This window comes from Ceratotherium simum, unplaced genomic scaffold (assembly GCF_057802395.1).
Source record: "Ceratotherium simum simum isolate JZ-2026a unplaced genomic scaffold, ASM5780239v1 HiC_scaffold_43, whole genome shotgun sequence".
Classification (NCBI taxonomy): domain Eukaryota; kingdom Metazoa; phylum Chordata; class Mammalia; order Perissodactyla; family Rhinocerotidae; genus Ceratotherium; species Ceratotherium simum.
Genome location: NW_028261259.1, coordinates 2,169,527 through 2,178,796, shown reverse-complemented (window position 1 = coordinate 2,178,796; position 9,270 = coordinate 2,169,527). Strand labels below are relative to the sequence as shown.

At 40.3% G+C, this 9,270-nt stretch overlaps 1 pseudogene; it reads right to left on the bottom strand.

Annotated features, from left to right (window-relative positions):
* Positions 1-322: 322 nt before the first annotated feature.
* LOC147911373 (methyl-CpG-binding domain protein 3-like 2B pseudogene) lies at positions 323-7,673 on the bottom strand (annotated as a pseudogene).
* Between the last annotated feature and the right edge of the window lie 1,597 nt (positions 7,674-9,270).

The window sequence follows — 9,270 nt, the reverse complement described above, 5'->3', positions numbered from 1 at the left end:
AGCCCGGAGCCTTCGACGCGCCCGAGCCGCCCCGAGCGCCCCCACGGAGGGTCGTGGACCCGGTCCCCGCTGCCCTCCTCCCCGCTCCTCCGGCCCCGCCGCTGCCCACGGCGCGGGGCGCTCTGGCCGGACAGCGGCGTGTCCTCCGCCCACGACGAGGACGCGCGTGTCCCCGCGGCTGCATCCTCCGGACGTGATGGCCGCGTGGAGTCTGGCGCCGATGTCGGGCGGGGACGATGTCGGGCGGGGACTGACCCCGGGGTGCAGCCTCTGACCCGCGCTGAGCCCGCGGACCCAGCCCGTGGGGAAGCCGCTGGGGGTGAGTAAAAATGTCTTATGTCTGAATTAGCATTTGGCAAAAATAAAAAAAAAGCATGCAACTTATGTTAGAATGAGATATAAAAGCAAGCTTAATAAAATAAGATTTTTATGGAATCAAATTAATTTAACATTAAAAAATGAGCTGTTTACAGTGGGTATCATCCTTTCCTGAGTATAAGAATTATAAGAAAATATTATACTAAAAATACTAAATAATACCTTAGGCTAAATTACCTCGGAAGAATTTAATATAAAAGTGAATAAAAATCATGGTAAAGAGAAATTGCAGTGTACCAGGACAAACAGATCTTCTTTCTTGTCACGCGAAACCCTCCCTCTCCCCAACAAGACCATCTACTCTTCATTTTTGTCTCTCAAGAGTTTAAGAAAGTATAATTTTAACACAACCAAGCATAATAGTCCAGAAGAAGCAGGAGTAACATTAAATGAGGGAGTGAAACTGAGGGCTGCTCATGGGGAACCGCTTCCCCAGGGCCACACCACTCGGCTTCTTCAGCAGGACCTTCTCCTGTTTTCCATCAGGTCTCAGAACATCCTTCTTGGCTCCTTGCTCTCTCTGCCTCCCTGGCAAACCTGTCTGCCCTCAGGGCCTCACCCTTGCTTTTTTCACTTTCAGACTCTGTCTGCAGATGTCTCCATAAGTTACCGGCTGTCTGCAGAGTGGCTGTGAGAGACAGATACCCGCTCCTGGGATGATCTCTGCCCCATCTGAAGACTGTGCAGCGGTGGGCTCGGGGCTGGTGTGTAGAGACCCAGCACCAACGCAGCCCAGGGATTCACCTGGACTAGGAGGTGCAGTTATTTTTAAGGTATTTGTGATATCGAAAGTACTTAAAAGTTCTCCTTCACTGCTGCAGGCCTGGAGTCCCTGCAGTCTCCTGTGTGCGCAGAGTTGCTGGGGCTTCTGCAAGGTCTCCTCCCGTTGACTATACCTGACTTCATTGCCAGGGTGGGAAGGTATCCTTGTGACTGGCCTCTGGAAAATGCAGCTGGTGAGTCTTGTAGGAAGTGCAGACCTTTCCCGATGTCTCTGCTTGGTCTTAGTTAAATGGACTTATCTTTTCTTCTCTGAAGTCTGGGGCATCATATTTCTTTTGAGCTTCCCCTTTGAAAACAAAATGAAATGTGCAATTTGAATAAAATGAAGAACATTCTCAGCTCATTTGGATCTTCCACCCTCCTCTCTCCCTGGGGAAATGTGTTTCAGATTGGCCTGTGCATCACAATCATCTGGAGGGTTGTTAAAATTCAGATTTCTGGACCTCAACACAAGTAGGTCCAGGGTGGGGCCAAGAACGTGCACGTCTGGGTGTTCCCGGATGATGCTGATGCTGCTGGCACAGGCCCCTCACATTGAAAAGTAGATCCTGGGACATCAAGCTGATATGAGTCAAGGACAGAAAGCTCTGATCATTACCCAGTGCCACCTCCAGACCGTTTCCCTCTACCGTCCTCCTCTGAGGATGTCCCCCCTTCCCATCCTTGTCACAGTCAACTAAACACATGCTGGTACCCCCTGACCCACCATCATGTGGATCCACAGATCACAGGTATCTTTGTATCCCAAGATTTAGGTTTTCAGTGTCTCTCTTTTACTCTGCTTTAGAACACAATCACCTCATTTTCCTAGCTCCTTTAATGCCTCGTCTCCAATGAAATCATATTACCTCTCAACCCTTAGGTGTTCACTTCACTTGCACTCCCACATCCCATCTTCACTCAAATATTCTCCTGTTCATACATAAATAACTCACACAGACCATATTCCCATCACACAGTTGCATCCACTGTAAATAACCATTTTTCCTCCCCTGACTCTTCCTCTCTCCTCCTACTCCTCCCTGTTACTCTCAGCTCCACTATCTGGCTTAACAGAACAATTGATGCTTCTTAGAAGTCAATCCTGCTCCCACGTTTGTTACACATCCACACCCTCTTCTAGGCCATCCCATCCATTTCCCTGGCTTCAGATACCATTGATGAACTAGAAATGCCCATTGAGTCAGCAAGATCTGACTTCACCCTCAGATCCAAATACCCATCTGCCCACTCACCACATCAGTGACAACTCGACGACTCAGCTCACAGTGAGCAGGTCCCAAGTTGAAACAGCCAGTTCTCCAAATAATCACCCATATCTCAGGGTCCCCTAAACTCACTTGTTGGTACTAATATCCTGTCTACCCCTGAGTGTCATTCTGGACACCCTGCCACCCCACACTCGTTCATCAGTGAACCATCCATCCACCCTCCTGAATCCACCTAAAGATTCTCAACTTGTGAATAATTCTTTAGCACCTTTCAGATTCCCTACAAAATACCATTTCCACAGAGTGACCTTTCCTGATCCAGCCATCAAAATTAATATCACATTTTCTCTGTGTTAATTTTTTTCAATTTTTAATTGTATGTGTATAGTATTATCTATTTATTTCATAGTGTTTTTCTCACTAAATTGGATACTCCATGAAGAGAAGACTAATGTGGGCTTTAATGTTTTATGCTGCCATATTCAGTCATTTCTTTGCCCATCGAAGGTGCTTAGATATATTTATTGAAAGAAATTATTCAAATTCCAAAAAGAACTAAATTTTTCAAAGAAATTCACTCAACCACAATTACACAATGATATAATCTGTTTTGTGGTATACTACAATAAATTATCACTAAGATTTCAAATCCTTTCTCTGTAATCCATGATAAGATTATAGTCATAATAATCTGTTTAAAGTGTAAATCTAGTCAGTGCACTTTTCCTTTTAAATCTCTGATTTCTGTCTTCAGACGATATTTTTTTAAAAGTGAAACCATAAACCTCACTTCATTCCTGTTGTCCTGCCATAATTATTAATACTACCCCTTTCGTTCCCCAGCATGTCCCAGTTTGGAGGGAAAATTAGTTGATCCTCCCATTTATTGAGCACCTATTGTATGCCAAGTTATGTACTAAAACCTGTGATCCAGAACTTAACAAAGTCACTGCCCCTCTTTATTTTAATCTTGGTGAGAGGAAAGAGTTAATAAACAGACTGAGGAATCTCTATTATAGTGTTAGGTATAATTAAGTGCTGTGATAAACAGTAAGGCCAAGACAGAGACAGAGAAAGAGGGAGGGATAGAGGAAAAGTGGTAAGGACGGATGAAGGGAGAAAGAAATTAACTACGTAATTATTGATGATGAAGAGATTAGGGAAGGACTAACTGATGAGGTGATATTTGAGCACAGAACTGAATTTTTCTTCAAAAAGACCAAGCGCATTGTGGGTAAAGAATTTTCCAGAGAGGAGAACAACTTAAACAGTGCAGGGCCAAATACTACACCACTTCCTAGTGATGTTGTTGGTTAAAAATAAAACAAAACCATCTAGCCTATTATCCCAGAAAACTTCACATAGAAAAAAGTACAATAACTTGAACATTACTTAACAAACATTGACACCTGGGAAACAACTTTCAATAAGGTATCTTCTTGTTTTAACAGCTACTGCCTGCTCACTTAAAGAGGTTTCACAGAAGGACCAAGTGTACAAATGGACACTCTTGCTGTCCATATGGATTCCACACTCACCAGAACAGGCTGGCTTGGAAAATAGGCTGATGCAGGTTCCTCCATGGCTGCAGAGTTGTCCTGCTGACCCCACTCCTGATGTGCAGACAGCCCCTGGATTGCTGGAAAATACAGTGAGTTCTGCCTCTCATTCCCCTTTTATGGAGGGAGGGAGTGGATAATCCAATCAGTGGATAATCCAGAGGAGACTTCCTGTTTCTTATCAATGGAATTTGAGCGATTCCTAAAGCTTTATACCTAAACACAAAAATGTTGGGTTATTGACACTGTCAGATACTGTTGGTAGATGAAAAAATTTAATACAGTTGTGTGCGGAGGTGGTATTTGCAGTTTCTATCAACATTTTAATATTTCCTTTTTCTTCCACTATTGATATTTTCTGTAAAAATAGGAATGAAAGTTTATATGTACAAAAATGTCCATACAACTTATGTTTGAATAGGGAAAAATAGAGATTGTGTAAACGTTTATCAATAAAGGAATGTCCAAAATATTTATTAACAAGTCTCTAGAATATATCACACAGCCATTAACAACAAATTAGTATTTTGTGCATTTACATCTCATGTAATTTCCAGTAAACTTGTAATTATTTCAACCGTCTTACTCTTTCCCTTCCCTTTGACCTGAATAATTAATGTTCCTTTACTCTCTTCACTTCACTGATGTTGATTTAACTCTTTTATTATTCCATTATTTCCTCTATAAACTTATTAGTTGGAATCATATAGAAATCTTTGTTTAATTGCACTAATGGCTAAATCCTGAATCCTTAATACAGTCTAATATGAATAATTACTTTTACCCCCTCCCCCAAATGCTAATACCTTCAACACTTTCAATTCTATTTTTAAGCTTCCTGACGTTTGTATTACTGTTTTCATGCATTTTATTCTACATATATTTTAATCTCCATGAGAGATTTCTAGAATTACTTCACAAAATAAAATTCATTTATATTTATTTATAAATTATCCTTTCCTTTCCTCTTCAGTTCTTCCTCCATTCCTGGTTTTCAACCTGAGATTATATTCCTTTGCATGTGATAACTCACTCCAGTATTTTGTCTAATTCAAGGCTGCTAACACTGAAAAGTTTCACTTTAAGTTTTTCTAGGACATCTTTATTTGGGGTACTGTTGCTGCTGGGTGTAGAATTCTGGTTTGACATGAGATTTCTTTTAGCATTTTAAAAATGCTGCTCTGTTGATGTCCATTTTATTTTATTTATGGTTAGAAATCACCAATTGGCCTTTTTCTTGCTTATTTGGCGTCTATAGTCCCTAAAATCCTTTACGTTAACTTTGGTTTTTAGACCATAGTTTAGTTCATTAATCTTTCCTGTGTATGCACTCTGCTTAGGGAATGTTGAATTAATTGAATCTGTGGATTGATGTCTTTCATCAACTTGAAACATGCTTGTGTATTTTCACTTCTGATATCAATTCCTCTCCACATTCTCACTACTCCCCTTTTAATCACATCCCTTGTGTATTCTAATTCTACCCTGAATTTTCCAATGTCATTGACCCAGTGGTTTTCTTGGAAGATTTGCTCTTGAACTGTCTTCCGTTTTAGTACACCAGCCTTTGCTGGAATCAATTCCTTCTTTATTACTTAAATTCTTAATTTCATTTCTAACATAAACACAATATATAGCTTTAATTTTTTATAAAAGAGATAGCAGAGCAGTTTGACAATAAGGAAAAAATGATTTCCTTTTGATACAATAAAGCTAAAGTAGATGAGAGAAAATCATAAATTGGATCATATTAAGTTATATGAGGAGCCAGTATTCATTAAAATTTACCAGTAAGACCAAGGGAGCAGAAAACCTGAGTATCTTGTTCTTTGTACTGATGTGGACTAGCTTTTGAAATGATAATATTTAGATTTCTTGGGTTAAATAAAAATGTTATAAAATCCAGTTTCATCTGTTTGTATTTATTTTCTTTAACATGTGTTCTGGAAAATTAAAATGACATAGGTCACATTGTGATATCTCTGTTCGGCCTTGGTTTGATAAAGCCGTGATGATGGTTAATTTTAGGTGTCAGCTTGACTGATTTAGGTGCCTATGACTGTATTATTTCTGGGTGTGTCTGTGAGGATGTTTCTAAGTTAGATTAGCATTTGATTCCATAGTCTACGTAAACAAAGCCACCTCAATATTGTAGGTGGGCATCATCTAATCTGCTGAGGGCCCAATAGAACAAAAAGCAAAGAAAGGCTGAATTCACTGTCTCCTCCAGACCTGGGATGTCCAGATCATTTTCTGCACTTGGACAATCAGAGGTCCTGGTTGTCAGGCCTTCAGACTTTCCGACTAAATTATAGTCTACTGGTTTTTCTCTTGTTCTCCAGCTTCGCAGGATGGCATATTGTGGGACTGCTCAAACCTCCATAACCTTGTGAGCTAAATTCCTACAATAAATCTCCACTTGGCTATGTTTATATATATTCTGATGGTGGTTCTTATTTCTCTAGAGAATCTTGACTAATACACATGGATGACAAAGTGCATATTAAGTGCGTTACATGGAGGAAAGTTCCCAAGTGCAGTTAGGAGGCTCCCAACTTCGCCTACATTGTGGAGGGAATGTCATCCCATCCAGGCAGCAGGCATGGAGATGCACGCATGCCAAGCACACACACCCACACACACATAAACACAAGTAATTTGGAAAACGTGCCTCAAGCTTCAAATCCTCACTCTCTGCCTTATTGTTCATCACAGCAGTGATTATTACATGGCATGTTATGTTACATCCTTCGCCGCTTATTATCTCTTTCCTCCTACTAAGACTAAATCAAAATAGGGCAGTCAGTCTGTTTAGCTATTTTGTAGATCACAGGTTTTCTACCAGAGCTTTGCATGTAGTAAGTGCTCTAAAAATCGAATGACTAAATAGTTTTCCTCCAAACTGGAATATATCAGGGAATGAAAAGTGTACTATTAATACTTATGATAAGACAACAGGAGAAACATGTGCTGAAGACAGAAATAGGGGATTTGGGTGCTAAGATAAACTGATCACTCTTGCATTTTAAACAGATCAATGTGGACTAGAACCTCATGATTTTATTACAAGGAGAAAGGATTTGAATCTTAAAACTATTCTTGCTAATGTATTGTAGTATGTACCACTCTAAAGGTGCGTATCTTTGGCATAAGAGTAGTTAAGTGGATGGATTTGCGTCATTTCAGGAAATGCGTTTTAATGTCGTTCACTATATGTATATAAATATCAAATATATATTGCACACAGCAATATATGTGATTTCTCTATGCGTACAAAGCCATTGTTAAAGCTATTGTGGGAAAATTTGGAAAATCCATATATTAGTCTTGTTCTTCATGGAGTATTCAGTTTAGCGATAAAGAACTAAATGTTGAAAGAAATCAGATAATATTGCGCATGCAATTCAAAATAGAAAAAATCAACTTAAAGAGGAAAAATTGAGCCTTGTAATCTAGGTTCCTAGTGCAGGCTGTTCACGCTGTGAAAATGACAGGCTTTATGAGATGCAAAGGCACGGAAGCCAAATCAGAAGTGGATATTCCGTAGGTAGATTCAGGAGAGTGGATGGATGGTTCATTGATTACGTGAATGTCGTAGCAGCGTGTTCAGAGATTTACACCTGTAATTGCTATCACATTATTAACATAAACAAAGTGAGTTTAGGAACCCTGAGAGAGAAGCAAATACTCTTAGTGAAAGTATGCTACGATTTCGCATCTGGTCATTGCGAAGCTGCGTCATCACTGATGTGGTGAGTGGGCAGGTAGATAAATGGGTCTGGAGGTCTCAGATAAATATCTGCTAATCCTGGGATATATCTGGCTCATTAGCGTATTTGAAGCTCGTGAAATGTATTGAACATAAGGAGGGTGTAAATAGTCGCAGTTAGTCAGAGCATGGAATTCCCAGGAAGTTTCATCAAATCTTGTGGCGCGGTCATGTTATAGTTTGCCAGAAGGTGACTCAGGAAGTTCAGATTAGCAATAGTTGTGACAGTGCAGGGTGGATGGATCCCAAGCGATCAAATAAGCTTTTAAAAATGACATTGAAGTCCACAGTATTCACATGTTACAGCAGAGCATGTCAGACAAATCACGACAAGCTGCCCGCGGGGATTGGTAAGAGATATGGCTTGTCAGGTTAGCAAAGAGATATCCACAGGTTAGCGATGGGTTTCAGCGCACTGCGCAAACACAGTGCTACGTGGGAGATATGTGAACTTTTCATCATGGATCCCTGGCCGGAGGAGGAAAGGAGGGGCGTGGAGGGTGAGGATCATTGGGAATGCTGGCCGAGAGATTGTTTCATAGACGGTAGAGATTTGTGCATCTGGTTGAAACCTAAGGGATGACTCCAGTAGGGCAGCGATGGAGCGGGCTAACAAATGTGGAGTGGCATAACGTCATTGAAATTGAAGAACGAAGGGTTTCATTGGTTGAGCAAATTTCCTTGGATTATAACAACAGAAAGCCAGTGATAAATCGAATCTCCATTTTTATGAACATCTATAGATCTGATGACCGTAGAGTCAAATAATCTTGTTTCATAGTTAATAAATATCTGTGAAAATGGAGGAGGTCGGAATAGAGATTTATGGAACTCAAGAAATGGAAAGAAATGAGCAGAGCATTCAGGAAGCATTAAAGAAATGCATATAGCGGCACTGGGTCGTCAGAACTCAGTTGGGATCCACAGGCTCCTGGTGCATTCTCATGCAGTGCAAATGTCATCATAATGGCAGGTTATATTACGTCAAACATGCATAAGCGAATAATTGGCGGTATCATCAGGTCACTCACAGAAGCCAAACTGAGAGAGAGCTTCCTTAGGTCAGGAAGTGAGAGGCATTCCTTAGTATTTGTGATGTTTTTGATTTGTAATATTGTGGCTGTGAACAGTAAAGTATACTGTATTTATCAAAATTGTGTTTCGAGCGTCTTTCTCAAAATCTCTAAATCTCAGAGTAGAGAAAATCAATCTCTGTGAATCTGTTACTTGCTTCAAAGATTGTCAATCTCTGTATACCATCTGGCTTTGTTTATCCTCACAATATCAGATCCCAAGTTATTCACCAGCTTAGATGGTTGAGAGAGCATCATTTCAGCTGCGTAAATATTTCCGCTTCGGCGTATAGATGAGGGAATTTTGGAACACAAACAAAACAACATGATCACATCACAAAAATAAAAATGTCATTCGGATAATCAACTATCTAGTCAGTATCCAAAGTCTCCCAGTGTTGTCAATGTTATTTCCTGGCCTTACATTTGAGTCAAATCTTGTTGAAACCTTTCTTTTGCAATTGGTTGATCTGTTTCTGAAGTCGTTTTTGATCAGT